Source organism: Thermobia domestica, chromosome 8 (assembly GCF_964235325.1).
Source record: "Thermobia domestica chromosome 8, izTheDome1.hap1.1, whole genome shotgun sequence".
Classification (NCBI taxonomy): domain Eukaryota; kingdom Metazoa; phylum Arthropoda; class Insecta; order Zygentoma; family Lepismatidae; genus Thermobia; species Thermobia domestica.
The window spans coordinates 97669309-97684287 of NC_137461.1; the positions used below are offsets into that span (position 1 = coordinate 97669309).

At 37.7% G+C, this 14979-nt stretch overlaps 1 protein-coding gene across 2 annotated transcripts in view; it reads right to left on the reverse strand.

The window, feature by feature from the left end:
* LOC145693098 (TWiK family of potassium channels protein 18-like) overlaps window positions 1-14979 on the reverse strand; it is a 1093215-nt gene that overhangs the window by 235711 nt on the left and 842525 nt on the right. The gene's annotated exons all lie outside the window — the stretch shown is intronic.

The window sequence follows — 14979 nt, forward strand, 5'->3', positions numbered from 1 at the left end:
CCAGGCATTGGATGGACTACGGGATTTGGATGGCGTATTGGTGGACCATGTCATGGAGAACAGAGACTAAAATTCTTATAAGGAAATGCTAATTTCTTTACCACAGTCTTTGAAACATCTTATACATAATTTATTAAGGGTCACCCTGTAGATAGATAGTCTTTGAACATCTTTAGTTTTAATTTTACGTTAATACCTTTCTGGATTTTTTCCCCAGCAAAGCTACTAAGTGTAGTCATATATGTAGTTGATGGCATGGGCGCCTGAAGGGGGATAAGGTGGGGCCCGAGCCCCCTTGGTTCACAAAAATGTATACGTAATATAGCAAATCACGCATATTAAATACCAGAAATGCCAGACATAAAATAGCAACTACAGAGATGAGACCCCCCATCTAGAAAATTTTCTTCGGACACCCATGGTTGGTGCCCATTCTCTTAAATATATTAAACACTTAAAAAAAAAAGAAATACATTAATTATTCCACTTTCTTCCAAGGTTGATCTGAAACAAAATAAATTTAAGTTCCCAAATGCAATGCTTTACTTCGATAATTGCTTTAATTCTATGGAAATAAATAACTAGAGATTAAGTATAAACGAAAACAAGAACATTGATGAAAATATTTCTGAACATTTTTATTAGATTCCCGCAACTGTCAATAGCATTCAACAGAATATCGAACGAGAAAAATAACTTTTATAAAAAACATACAAACCACGGGGAATGCCTTGCTAATAAATCTACTCGTCTGGGATGAGAAAAAATGGAATGAAATGTATATCATCTAAACGTTTCACTGACTTGTTGGAGTTTCTGATTTCTAACTAAAACTGATGCGATCTGCATCCGACAGCCAATTTAATTATAACTGGTACTTGTATCCGACACAGATGTTTAGCCATTTCGGTTTTTGATATTTCTTTCCCGCCGTACACTTTAAATATGCATATATATATATATATATATATATATATATATATATATATATATATATATATATATATATATATATATATATATATATATATATATATATATATATATATATATATATATATAAAGTTCGTTTTAAATTGAGTAAATTTATATAAGCAATTTTTCTCTTGTGGTGGTCCATTCTTGTCAAATCTCTCAAAAATATTTTCAAGTAATACCGCAGACAGACATTTTGAATTATTGAATGAACATTAGCTTTCGAAGTTTCTTTAGTCTTCTTCTTCTTGTTTTGCAATTAGAAGAATTATGATACACTGTTAGAAGTAACTGTATCAGTGTTAGGAGTATATGTGTCACTATCTGGATAACTAAAACAAACGTAAGTACTGGCTAGATAAAACACGTACCGGTATATACAGACTCAGTAAAATTTGTGCGAAAACTTCTCTGTTTCAGATCGTGGAGTATGCCACACCGCTTCAAGGAAGGAGCGTCTTATCCTGTAGTTGTCGTATTATGCGATTCTCCCAGAATCTAGTTGATAAAGACGTAAGTATAGAAAAAAAGAATGGAACGAGAATTCAAAAACATCAATACACCGAGAGATTTACACGGAGGAAGGAAGCGTGATTCAACAGGAAAAATGTAAAGAATACCCGTACCGGACGTAAGTGATAGGTGCAATGTCTGTGCAATGTCTGTCCTACTGTTACTGACACAGAACATACCCCTTTTCCAGTAGCTATTATAAAATGACGTTGGCACACAGGTAACCATTTGATCTTGGTTAATGTCGAGTAATGTTTTGTCTTCTGTGTCACACACTACTGATGTTTTAGACATGATTAATTACACTTTACAGCACAGGGATCCCTTAGGAAGTTTCATTTATTATATTTCTCGACAAATAGAAAATTAGTCACTCCCATCACTGTGAACTTCCGTAGCCTCAAGGTAGAGAGCGTACTTCTGGTACGTGGCTTCCTCAGTTTGATTTCAAATCCCACACATAATTTATTTTAATATGTAACGTTCTGCTTTTTGTAGGTTTCATACATCGCGCAGTATATGGACACTACAGACTGTAATATATTCCATACACCCTTGGGTATGTATCTTTCCTGCAGATGACTCTCTATGTTCGCTGCATGGTATTTTCAACGATGGCCACTTGGGTTTGACAGTTACCAGATTAACGTACGGCTCCTCTACCTTGCAGGGTTTTTCCTCTCTCCGTGTAGTTAAAAGTATATATTTTTCGTATACAACAGAGTTAACACTATTAACTGCATCATATTCGCAACGAAAGATATACTTTTAAACCAATAAAATCTTGTTTTTCTCAAACACTAAGCATTAAAATTTACCTTCAAAATGTAATTTTCGATGTGACTTGTTGATTCATATGTATGTCTCATCTTTTCACAATATTGCAGTAGAAGAAAAAATTAACATTCAGAGCTAATAGTAATTTTGGCCTGTATCTTTTTAATCATACTGTATACTGTCATTTTGCTGATGTCATTATAGAAAAACTTGATGAAAGTATACTTGAGTGTGCTGGTGTCATAGTAGAAAATCTTAATGAACGTATACTCCAGTATGTCATTTTGCTAATATGTCATTATAACAGAAGAGCTTGATGAACGTATGCTTTAGTATGTCATTTTGCTAATGTTATAACAAAAAAAAACTTGATGAACGTATATTTCAGTATCTGTCATTTTGTTGGTGCCAGAACAAAAAGCTTGATGAACGCATACTTCAGTATGTCATTTTACAAGTGTTATAAAAAAAATATTGATGAACGTGTACTTCAGTATCTGCGATTTTGCTGGTGTCATAATAAATATTTTGATGAACGTATACTTCAGTATGTCATTTTGCTGATGTCATAGTAAAAAAAAGTTTGATGAACGAATACTTCTGTATGTCATTTTGCTGATGTCATAATAGAAAAGTTTGATGAACGAATACTTCTGTATGTCATTTTGCTGATGTCATAATAGAAAAGTTTGATGAACGTATACTTCAGTATGTCATTTTGCTGATGTCATAATAGAAAAGCTTGATGAGCGTCTACTTCAGCGTCTGTGTCACCTTAAAAGGGGGCGTGGTTTCCGTTGAACATCATATATAAGGTTACAAATCAAATTTGTTTTGTTTTTCTCAATTTAATCGAAACCTGAGCTTTCTAGTGTAGGCATCAACTTGACACAAGTGCTTTCCTTTTCGAGTTTAAGGGCAAATCATGTAACAATTTGGCATCCGATATTTTTTAGAATATATACCCATCACTGATCATAAAAATGCCGGATGCAAGAAAAAAATATACCTCATGGGAGGGGAGGGTGAGGGTGAGAAAGCCGAAATTTTAGCCGTTTCTATAACTCAGTAACCATTAGAGCTAGAGCAACCATACTTTTTCATTTTGTTTGCCTAATTGTCTTTTACAATTTAGTTCTAGTGCATTTTTGAAATAAATATAATGGTTTTCTTGTTATTTTCATTTTTACTCAGTATTGGTAGCGCGTGTAGGACTAATAGTGCCTACGGTATGTTAGTGTAGGACTAATAGTGCCTGAGTTATAAGCGACTTTATTCTGTCGTGTGCGAAACTGAACAGGGACGCGGCCTAAGAGTTATTTTCCCACAAACGGTACATATTAGCAGCTGATCATGATATATATATATATATATATATATATATATATATATATATATATATATATATATATATATATATATATATACATGGTGTAACTAAAGGTCGTTTACAACGCTTGGGAGATGATTTCTCACACGAAAATAAGCAAAATCCATATTCCACGTGTCACTCTGTCCACATAAGAATGTCCCCTTTGAGAAATTCCTTGTGCCGCGTCCCTACTACCTTGATTCTGACACCATTATGTTATTCAGACATTACTTTCTCTAAAATGTGTAGACCCGCTTGCTGTTGCACCTTTCCTTTGTCCGCAATGAGGTGTCACACGTCGTTTTGCCGCCATTTGCGACATCTTGTAACTCGGAAATAACGCCGAATTTAAGGAAATGTCACATAAACTTTTTGTTTATTTTCGTGTGAGTAATCACCCCCCAAGCGTTATAAACGACCTTTAGTAGGTAATGGTCATACATTAAACCGTAGATAGTACACGCCAAAACTAACAAAATAGTCTTAGTAAACATGAGTCCGCAAACGCTTCGTAACGGAGATAGGGGCTGTCGAAAGTGTGGGAAAATGAAGTTTAGAGACGAATATCTCAAAAAGTATGAATCGGATAGAGGGCGGTCCAATGAATGACTATCGAAGTCAGACCTGCGCTATGCAGAAATGCATGGTTGATAACTCTGCAATGTGCGCGCAAGGGATTCCTCAAAGAAATCAGAGGGATTCCCGGAAAATTGTCCAAGGAAAGGGGGCTCGAGATAAACATCGTGGGCGAATCTATCCACCAGTAATTCATAAGTCGTGGTACCAGGTCGAAAGCTCGAAAAGATACAAAATGGCGGACAATGTTTACGTGCCGTGTGTGATTGCATAACCAGCAGGAAATGAGAGAGGCAATCGGTGTGGTGATGTACGTTGTGAATGGCTTCAGGAAGAATTCCGACAACTAATGCATACGTACAAGTGTGGCAGCACTTAGGTAAATCGAACGGTATGCAAGGCACTGATAAAACATTATGTGCTAAGCAGTTAACGTAACGAATATCCGCAAAATGAATTACAATGGGAAAAGCATGCCAACATTCGAGTATGTGGGAGGCGAATCTGAAGCATTCCGCATGTTGAACGCGTAAGTGTATTACAACAAGCAAAAAATGATGGACATGTCGCGTTTGTCCATATCAACAAACAGAAATCGTCATGTTAGTAATGTGTACAGTATTAATCAAAAGGGAAACAGTAAATACCCAGATGTGTAACCACAGAAGAGATGCATGAGAAATTAACGTACCTCTAACATTAAAATAAATGTTGGAAGTGTCGTCCATTCATGCAAATGCATGCTCGTACCCGTCTTCGCAAAGATCCACGTACTCGTGATAACATGCCGGCATCCTGTTGAATATGTCCGCAACATGGTTCCACCCTTTCTCGAAGGTCTTCTAATGTTGCAACAAGAGTAGGATAAACGTGCGATTTCACATAGCCCCAGAGAAAAAAAATCTAAAGGATTTAAGTCGGGGACCGCGGTGAACAAGCAATAGGACCCCCACGTCCTATCCACTTTCGTCCGAATCGGGTATGTAAATGTTCTCTGACACGATTAAAGAAATGTGTTGGCGCTCCATTATGCATAAACCACAGTCGCGGACGCCTATCGAGAGGTATATCTTCGAGTAGAAGCGGCAAATCGTGCTGGAGAAATCGCAAATATGAGATCCCAGTTAATGCATTAGGAAGAAAGAATGGTCCTACGAGCTGATCAGCTAAGAGTCCTACGCACACATTTAAGGAAAACTTACGCTGATGTCCTAACTCCACTATTGCATGTGGATTCTCAGGGGCAATACACCAGACTTGTGAAAATTTACAATGCTTCATCAGTAATGCTTCATCAGTACAATGCTTCCGGGTGAATTGTGCTTCATCAGTAAATAGGACGTCATCAGTGAAATGAGGCTTGCCAGTAATTTGTCTGCGAAGCCACTGACAAAACTGCATTCTCGCTGGAGAGTCTGTGGGGGTCAGAGGTTGGACAGGTTGCAGATAGTATGAGTACAACTGCTGTTCATGGAGAATGTGTCATACGAGAGCATTGGATACGCGTTCGGCAAGTCCCACACGTCTTGTGCTCGTTCCTGGGTTTTCATCCACTGCCTGTAGCACGCATTCTTCTAATTAAGGGGTACGTACTGTCCTTGGCCTTCCCGGCCTGGAACAGTGTGTAAAGCTCCCATGTTCTCGTAGCCGCTGATGTATTCTGATGAATGTTCTTTTTTGTGGTTGGGGGCCGCGGTGGCTCAGTGGTAGAGCGTTTACCTCTGGTGCTTGGGGTCCCGGGTTCGATCCCAGTCCCCGCCAAGTGAACTTTGTTGTGGACAAACACCGTGTGCGTGGGTTTTCTCGGGGTTCTCCCGTTTCCTCCCACTTTCTTCATTCCACCATTTCATTCATTACTCATCATCACCGTCTCCTTTAGCCTAACCGGCATAACCGTAGGACGTAAAACTCAAAGATTTCATTTCATTTTTCTTCTTTCTGGTTGCTGTCTCGTAGGGAAAGTCTCGCGATATAACCTAGCGGCCTCTACCGCATTCCCGCTTGCTTTGTCGTACGTAAAGTGCATGTCAGCATACTCAATATTACTGTACATTATACATCAATGGCAAGATAAACAATAATTTAGCAACACACTAATAACACTAATTAACACTGCACAATAGTATCCCCGTGGCTTTGCAACACTACTAAAACTATTGCACTGTTCCCCGCAATACGGTGAAGTAAGTACATCCACAACACTGTAAAGGTACGCGCATTTTACACCTCTTCAACACACAGAACTACTACATTCACTGTAGGCGAGAAAGACAACGAACCTCTACACTCTAAATCATTCTCCCAAGCGACTACTCCGGTACGACGAAAGCATGTAGACCTGTAGCAGAACCCTTCAGGCAACATAATAAACAAACATGGAAAGGCAAGCTTGTTTCCAATTCACGTCTGTAATCGAAACAATGTAGTGTTCTTTCATTCCATATTTCCTGGCTTACCAGCTGATTGACAAGAACTGCGCGCACAGTATTTTTTTTCTTTACGTATACGTGCAGGGGATGAACCAAATTATGAGCAACTTACAGGCGCTTGATTGATTGAGTTATTGTTGCTTTAAACGGCTAAGGAGCTTCGAAGGACGGGACCTACGGTTTGGAAAATCTGGGATCAGAACCACTGCAGTCAGTGGGCACTTCAGCGGATTTGAACCCGCAACATCATGCAAACAAGGAGAGCTCAACGTCTGTTGCAACCCCGATTCAGTATTTCCAGCTGGCTTGCATGTTCTACCAGTGTTCCTTTCGAACATTCCATTCATTTTCGCGCATCGTTTGTTTTATCTTGGTATTGGTACAGTAAAGGATTACTCTGTACATGTGCATTCATCTTAGGAATGTGCTCTGAAGTAGTTCACAACATGCACCACCACCTTTCTTCGATTGCCTCTCTCATTTCCTGCTGGTTACGCAACAACACACGGCACGTAAATATTGCCCGCCATTTTGTATCTTTTCGAGCTTTCGACCTGGTACCACGACTTATGAATTACTGGTGGATAGACTCACCCTCGATGTTCATCTCGAGCCCCCTTTCCTTGGACAATTTTCCGGGAACCCCTCCGATTTCTTTGGGGAATCCCTTGCGCACACATTGCAGAGTTATCAAAAATGCATTTCTGCATAGCGCAGGTCTGACTTCGATAGTCATTCATTGGACCGCTCTCTGTCCGATTCATACTTTTTGAGATATTCGTCTCTAAACTTCATTTTCCCACAGTTTCAACAGCCTTTATCTCCGTTACGAAGCGTTTGCGGACACATGTTTACTAAGACTTTTTTTGTTAGTTTTGGCGTGTACTATAGTACTCGCGCCGAGTCGTGAAGTTTGGGCTCTAAACCAATCATAGAAATATTTTGCTTGTGCTCCAACACATTGGAAAACTTCGGTCCCCAAGTGTGCGCTCGGGAAGCAGCTTCACGAATTGTACCGAAGTTTTCCGATGTGTTGGAGCTCAAGCAAAATATTTCTATGATTGGTTTAGAGCCCAAGCTTCACGACTCGGCGCTGCCTTCAAGAGAGAATCATGAAGAATTGAAACCTAAACAAAATGAAAAAAGTATGGATGCTCTAGCTCTAATGGTTACGGAGTTATATTGAATAATAGAAACAGCTAAAATTTTGGCTTTCTCCTCCTCCCCATCCCCTCCCGTGAGGTATGTTTTGTGGTATTCGACATTTTTGTGATCAGTGATGGGTATATATTCAAAAAATATCGGATGTCAAATTGTTACACGATTTGCCCTTAGAACTCAATTTTTCATCTCCGGTGCTAGACTATTTAGACTCGCCCATACTATTCTGTTCTCTATTAATAGGATCTACTGATTGATATGTATTTTTGATCTTTGGGCATTTTCCCCTCTAAACATTAACAAAATTGTACCTGTTAAAAATAATGTCTTAAATCTGAGAAACCATTTCTTATCTGTGCACCGAGAATATCTTTTCTTAGAAACAAGAATTTGAAATTCTCATTAATCAGAAACGAAGAAAAGTACAGGAGCTTGTATATAGCAAAACAAGAAAATATACTGTTATTTTCCTTATGAATGAAGATGTCTAATCTAATTTGTAAGAAAATATTGTTTCGATGGCCAGATAAGAAACGGTTTCTCAAAATTAAGAAATTATTTTTAAGTGTAGAATGTCAATTTTAACACTTTTGTTTAGTTGCTAAATAAACACGATAATTGTCTTTACATTTTTTTTTTTGCTTTTTTCCCTTTTTCTTTATTTTTTGTGAAGTTAAAGTGTACCGGTAAAGTTGAAGTATAAATAACTATATCATGGGCTTCATTTGGAACTTCAGTTGCTCCATCTAAGTTCGAGAAATACATACATTTTAAACAATAGTGTGATAATATACGAATGGAGAATTTGAAATTCAGTTTATATTACAGAATTCCCCCCTCAAGGGCCCCGATAGCCCCTCACTCCATGTTATAGAGAAATAGGCCTGTTGTTTGCCATCCTTAGGGTGTATAAGATGTGAAACCTCAACAAATGACAGGGACGCTTGATTTTTCCTTTTAAGTTTTCGTCATTCGATTGTGATCTCTTAAATTTGAAATTCCCGCTGAATTTGAGTTAGGGCTCGTAAAATATATTGGTGACCTTGTCCCCTCAAGTAAAATTTGAAATGACACTAATGAATTGTGGTGTTGCTAACACTGTTTTCATAGCCACATACAGCACTGTCTAGTATCCCTGCGTTCAAGATAGAGACCTGCACGGGACGGGCTTGGGCGGGCCAACTCTGTTATTTTTTGGGAGCCGACCCGGGCTTGGGCGGGCCGACACTAATTTCTCTTCAGGTCGGGCCGGACTGGGGCCGATTAATTGTAATTCTTTAATAATTATTGACTTTCGTTAAACGATAATTGGAATAAAGCCAAACGTTGAAGAAGTCTGTCCGCAAAAAAATGTTACAAAGAATGCAATAGCTATTTACAGTTTGTTTTGCTTAGCGGTTCCACTTTTACTATAGAGGATTGCAGGCATTGCGCGGTAAATTGAGCTCTGACCTTAACCTTCACTGAACCCAAAATATGACAAGAAGGGGTGGGAAAGTTTTGCCTGTCGCTAAACAATATTGCCATCTTCACTTTATGCTAAAAAAATCAATTAAGTTAGATTTTTGTTACAGGAAATGGAGTTTTTGTTCTCTCGATGACAGGCAAAGTTCTAGGAGGCAATGGTACCATTCGGGAGGCAAGCGTCAGGTAGTGAACCAGAGTTTAGAAAATGTTTCTGAGGGCTAGGTCAAGTTTAATACTAAAGTTTGAGAAAGATTTGGCTTCGAGCTATTTTTTTTAAAAAAATTGTCGGGCCGGGGTCGGGCCAAAAACTTTTAAAATTTATCGGGCTCGAGCCGGGCTTGGGCCAAGAATTTTAAAAAACTTATCGGGTCGGGCCGGGCTCGGGCCGAAAATCTCCAAAACTTTTCGGGCCCGGGCTGGGCCGGGCCGAGGTATACTACATTCTGGCTGGATTGGGCTCGGGCCGAAAAATTCAGTCCGTGCAGGTCTCTAGTTCAAGGTTATGTTGGGCATTTCAGTTGTGAAGTCATGACTGATGTGAGTGGTTGTAGTTACACAGTTAAGGAACGGTTTGTGGCATCTGTGTAGGTGCACGGCCACATAGAGTGTAAAAAAAAAATTGCAAAGATACTGACTGCGTTTAGACATTGCTTTGGCAAGGACCCACCTCGTACAACAGATCTGTTTGACTGAGAGAAGAGTGCGTTTGCATTATCTGTTAGAGATAGTCTGCGTAGTTCAAGCAAGAACGAACATGTACTGCCATCGTTCGACTCACTGTGATGTCTCCAACTAAATCGCACACAGAGAAAAATCCGTTCTCCGGACAGCGGTATATTGTACAAATATACGGTATCCTCTTGCTTACTATAGAAATCAGTACGGAGCATACGTTATCCGTATGCTACATACGCACTGCCCTTAGATGTTACATCATGCCGTTGCAGGGTGTCTGACATCTAACAGTTTTCTGTATATCACATGCATATACTTATGTTACCTTCGTCAGCTATATGGTATATACGTCCACTTGTATGTGAGATCCTGACCGCCTACATTGTTTCATACAGAAATTACGTATAGATGGAACACTTATACAGAAAGTATTATAAAACATGCGTTTTCAGTTATACGTCTGCTGTACGTTAAGTCCAAAAACTACAGAAATTACGCATGTAACCTATCTTTTTAAGTACGCCACCCACAATTTTTTTCTCAGTGCAGCTGAACTGAATTTAATCCGCCTTATGTAGAGTCGTTTTGATTAGCGTCATACTAAAAGCCTGACTACTGCAGAAAACATGTTAGTTGAACTCTAGTATGGCACTAATCACGCGTGAGAACGACTCTGCGTAAGGCTCAATGTGTTTAATAATTTATGACCAAATTGAGAAAGAGAAAAAAAGAAAATTAGGATATGAAAACATTTACACAGATGTTTTGTGAATGAATTATTTGATAATGACATGGAGGAGAACAGGTGTTTTATGAATGAATTATCTGATAATGACATGGAGGAGAACAGGTGTTTTGTGAATGAATTATCTGATAATGACATTGAGGAAAGTGTTTCAACGTGCCGGGCATTGTTCAGACAAATTCCAAATGCTGTATCTCGCTCACGAGTGTCATTTTCAGTACGATACATGGCACTTCATATAGGAGGAACATAATCTTGTGATCTACGTAAAATCCTCATTAAGTGCAAGAAGTGGAACGAAATCCGCCTCATGTTATGATATTGACCGGAATGACCATGTTCAGACCACGTGAATTGACAAATATATGAATGGACATTCTTAATTACTCATATTGGGAACCTAATCAATACAACATCTGCAAGATAAGGGAATCATGGATCATGCATGAGTATAGCAGGAAAGGTCTTCAGAATCGATTGCTTATCTAGTAAGAAGTTGCAATAATGAACAATTCTCAGGCCACTGGACTGGATGTGGTTCTTCAACATCTTCATCCACATTGAAATGACCTCCATGAAGCTCGGACTTTATAACACCATACAACTCATTGTGGAGAATTAATCAAGTCTCATCAATCGTCGGTGCAAAACAGATGAAGAATTGTGCTAAAATGTGGATGAAGTCCTTTGACCGAAAATTTCTCAGATGTTCCGCAACTTAAAGATGACATGAAAACGCATACATCTGTATGTGTACGGTACAGCTCAATGGACTATATACAGATCCTCTGGATGCACAGTAGGTACACGTAAGTACTGGGCTACAGTATGTAGTAAATAAATACATTTAAATTACACTCCTTGATACTCAAACTTAGGAATTTTTACGGGGACTTCTCGACATTCTACATCTACGAACATAGTGTTATAATGTAGGTAAGAAGCGGCTTCTCTCTGAACTTCGGTCGTTTTAGCGTCGTTAATTAAAATCTAGAGATTTCAAAATTGCAACATACCAATAATAAAGGTCACCGACTCAGAAAAAAAAGACCTGCCAATGCTCAAAACTAAATATTCTATTTTACAGTTATCGTATTGGAATAGATGGTTACACGTCAGTGAAGTTACCCACGATTAATCTCGAACGTGGTCAGCCGCAACTTCTTTGAGCAGGCGTTCTTTTATTTATGTGCCAATGATCGTTTTATTCCGAAACAGGAATTCATTAGAAACCACGATAAATTGAAACTATTGGTTACAGTTCACATCTAATCTACACAATTAGGGTTAGCTTAAATTCAAACATCAGTAAGCGTCACCCGTCACATAATTAGCTGTGATACTCAACGAATGCACTTCCATTGGTATAAATAGGGGCTACTATTTCTTTTTATTAAGCTACTAAAGGAAAAGCCTTTTCTTAACAACTTAGGTAATTATGTGTATTCCGATTACCGTAAATTACACTCAAATTGTGCATTGCGTTGATGCTAACCGGTATGCGATGTGATTCAAGGTTAGCATTGATTACAAAGTAACATTTATTATTCACACTTACGAATAGTGTTACCTACGAAACGAAATGAGACGGGAAATGTGATCTTCTCGTCTCATCTAATAAATTTTGAGAAATATCCAAGCCATAAAAAAAATCCATTTGTTCAACTTGAAACAGGTTCCGAATGTTGACTTTTATATGCGCAGCTTTCCGGCTTAACTTGAAAGGGTGTCATTTGAGATTGTTATATAGGCTATCTTTCGGATGTGTGAAGTAAACTATCAGTTATAATTTTGTAGAATATAGAAGGACGTAAAAATGTCCCTAGTATTAGCCAGAAAAAAGATCTCAATCCATTCCACTTCAATCATGTTTCGAACTTGAACCTGTGAATGTCAACTGCATGAATTCTACCTCAAATCGCGCAGAGTAACATTTAAAATCATGTCATGCTTACTAGATGAGTGAAATAAATTACGATTTATTGTTTTCTGGAATCTATAAGGATATGAGGATATTTGTGGGTATCAGCCACGGAAAAGTTTCGATTCGTTCTGTTTTTAACGTATTTCCAATTTGGACCTGTAATTGAACCGACCATATTTTGAAATGTAAAGTGTGGTTGAAGCCACTCGGTCTTCCAGCGGTAGTACGAATCACTTGTGATTGTGTTACCTTCATGATATGAGTGAAATAATTTATAGACAATTATTTTCTGAATTCTTGAAGAGTATATAATTACCAACAGATCTACAGATCTACCTATATATACTTTTCAATTAATTTTTTTGAACAAGTTGTTCAAACACTATTCTCAAAATCAATAACAACTATTACATAACATAACATAACATAAGGCATTTCATTGAATTTAAAATTATATTATTAAATATAGCTTCATTACTGTATATACTAATTTCTTTCTTTGAAGTACTGTGCTATAATGTTATTTTTGTTCAAAATATCTCACCACTTTGGTAACCTACCTTATTTTGCTAACACCTTGGACACCCCTGCGCAAAACTCAGGGTTTGCTACGTTCAAGATAAATCTTGCATAACTTTATTAATGTTTAGGCCATCTATTCGAATACGATAACTGCAAATTGAATATTTAGTTTTGAGCAACATATTTTTTGTGGTTGGATCCGCGACCTTCATTGTTATTATGTGGCAACCCTGAAATCACTTCATGATTTAGGTAAATTAATGATGATGAATAAATTAGTGGAATAAGGAAGTGGGAGTATCCCGAGAAAACCCACGGACACGATGTTGTCCACCACAAATTTCCTTGGTCAGGGATCGAACCAAGGACCCCACGCACTAGAGGTAAGGGTTCTACCACTGAGCCACTGTGTCCTCTAACACTAAAGTGCAAAATTACCAGAAAATGTATTTAAATCAACCAATTCTGTGTTATGTTCATTAATTAGGTGGTTTCACTGATACAATTAACATGAAGTCAGAAACGAAGGTAGCGCTCAGCACTATTGCATTATAATACTGTTTTTCAGACTACGCAGCGACCCTAATAACCACTGAATGAAGCAAAAATATTTGTCCTCTAAATTGGTCTTTACATTTTCTGAACACTAAACGTGTACTCAAATATTACACCATATGAATTAAATTTCAATATTGTATTTCGCTGGAACTATTGTCATGTATAATCATTTTAAGTTCAAGATTTTACAACAAATCAGCCACAGGGAAAAACACAGGAGGGCGCGACAGTAGCGACTCCACCAGCACATATACGTCAGAAAACAAAGCCAAGGAAGACACAAAAGAAATGGAAGGCAGGGGCAATAGCCCGACACTTCAACAAATCAAAACCCGCGAAGACAAGACTGAGACTGAGAACGTGGGATTAACTGATTAATTACAGCATAGCTATGCAATAAAGATGAAAATGTTAGATTTAAAGAAAAATAAGTCAAATTGAATCGTTATTTTATAATTACTTACTAGTCGTAGTTTCGTTCGTTTTCTTCACAATCCATAGAATCATTAGCCAGGGTTTTTCAACCTGGAGGTCGCAAGAGGGTTTCGAGAAGGTCATGAAGGTAAGCGGAAGAGATAAATAGAATCTAATGCAAGAAAATATTTTAAATATTATTTTGACTTTTGTTCTGATAGACATATTTTTATTTTTATACATACTGTTAACAACAACAACAACAAAAAATAGGTCTACTAAACATTTTCAACAGGTGTAGAGTTGTTTAAAAATCAATTTAAATGAAAGATGTACGATATGAAACTAATGAGAACTGCTTATTGAAATACCAAAATATAAAAATACAAATGAAACAAAACCTGCATATTGAAATACAATTGAAATTGAAAGCTAGTGAAATATCTGAGCATAGTATGCTTTCACTAGTGCGACAAGGTCCGGTTCGATCTTCATGACACGCATTATCAAGTAATTTAAAATACTCAATAACTTTTTAAACGACTGTCCATGCTTTTTTAATGACCCAAAATTAAAGGAGTTAGGAAGTTTTTTATAATTCTCGAACGGCCTCCGTTTTGAAACAGCATCTAATTTATTCGTTTTTAGGGAAGTTACTGTATCTCCACTATATACAAGAAGTGGATTCTACTATTATAGAAATAGATGGATATCGTGAAATCTCCACAATAGGTATATTAAAAATCCCACACAAGCTTATTACAAACCAGAAATTATAAGGAAGTCTCTGGAAAGAGGATGTGATAAAATGGGGGTCGTGATAGGAATTAGGTTGAGAACCACTGTGTTAGACAGTAGCTACATTTGTATT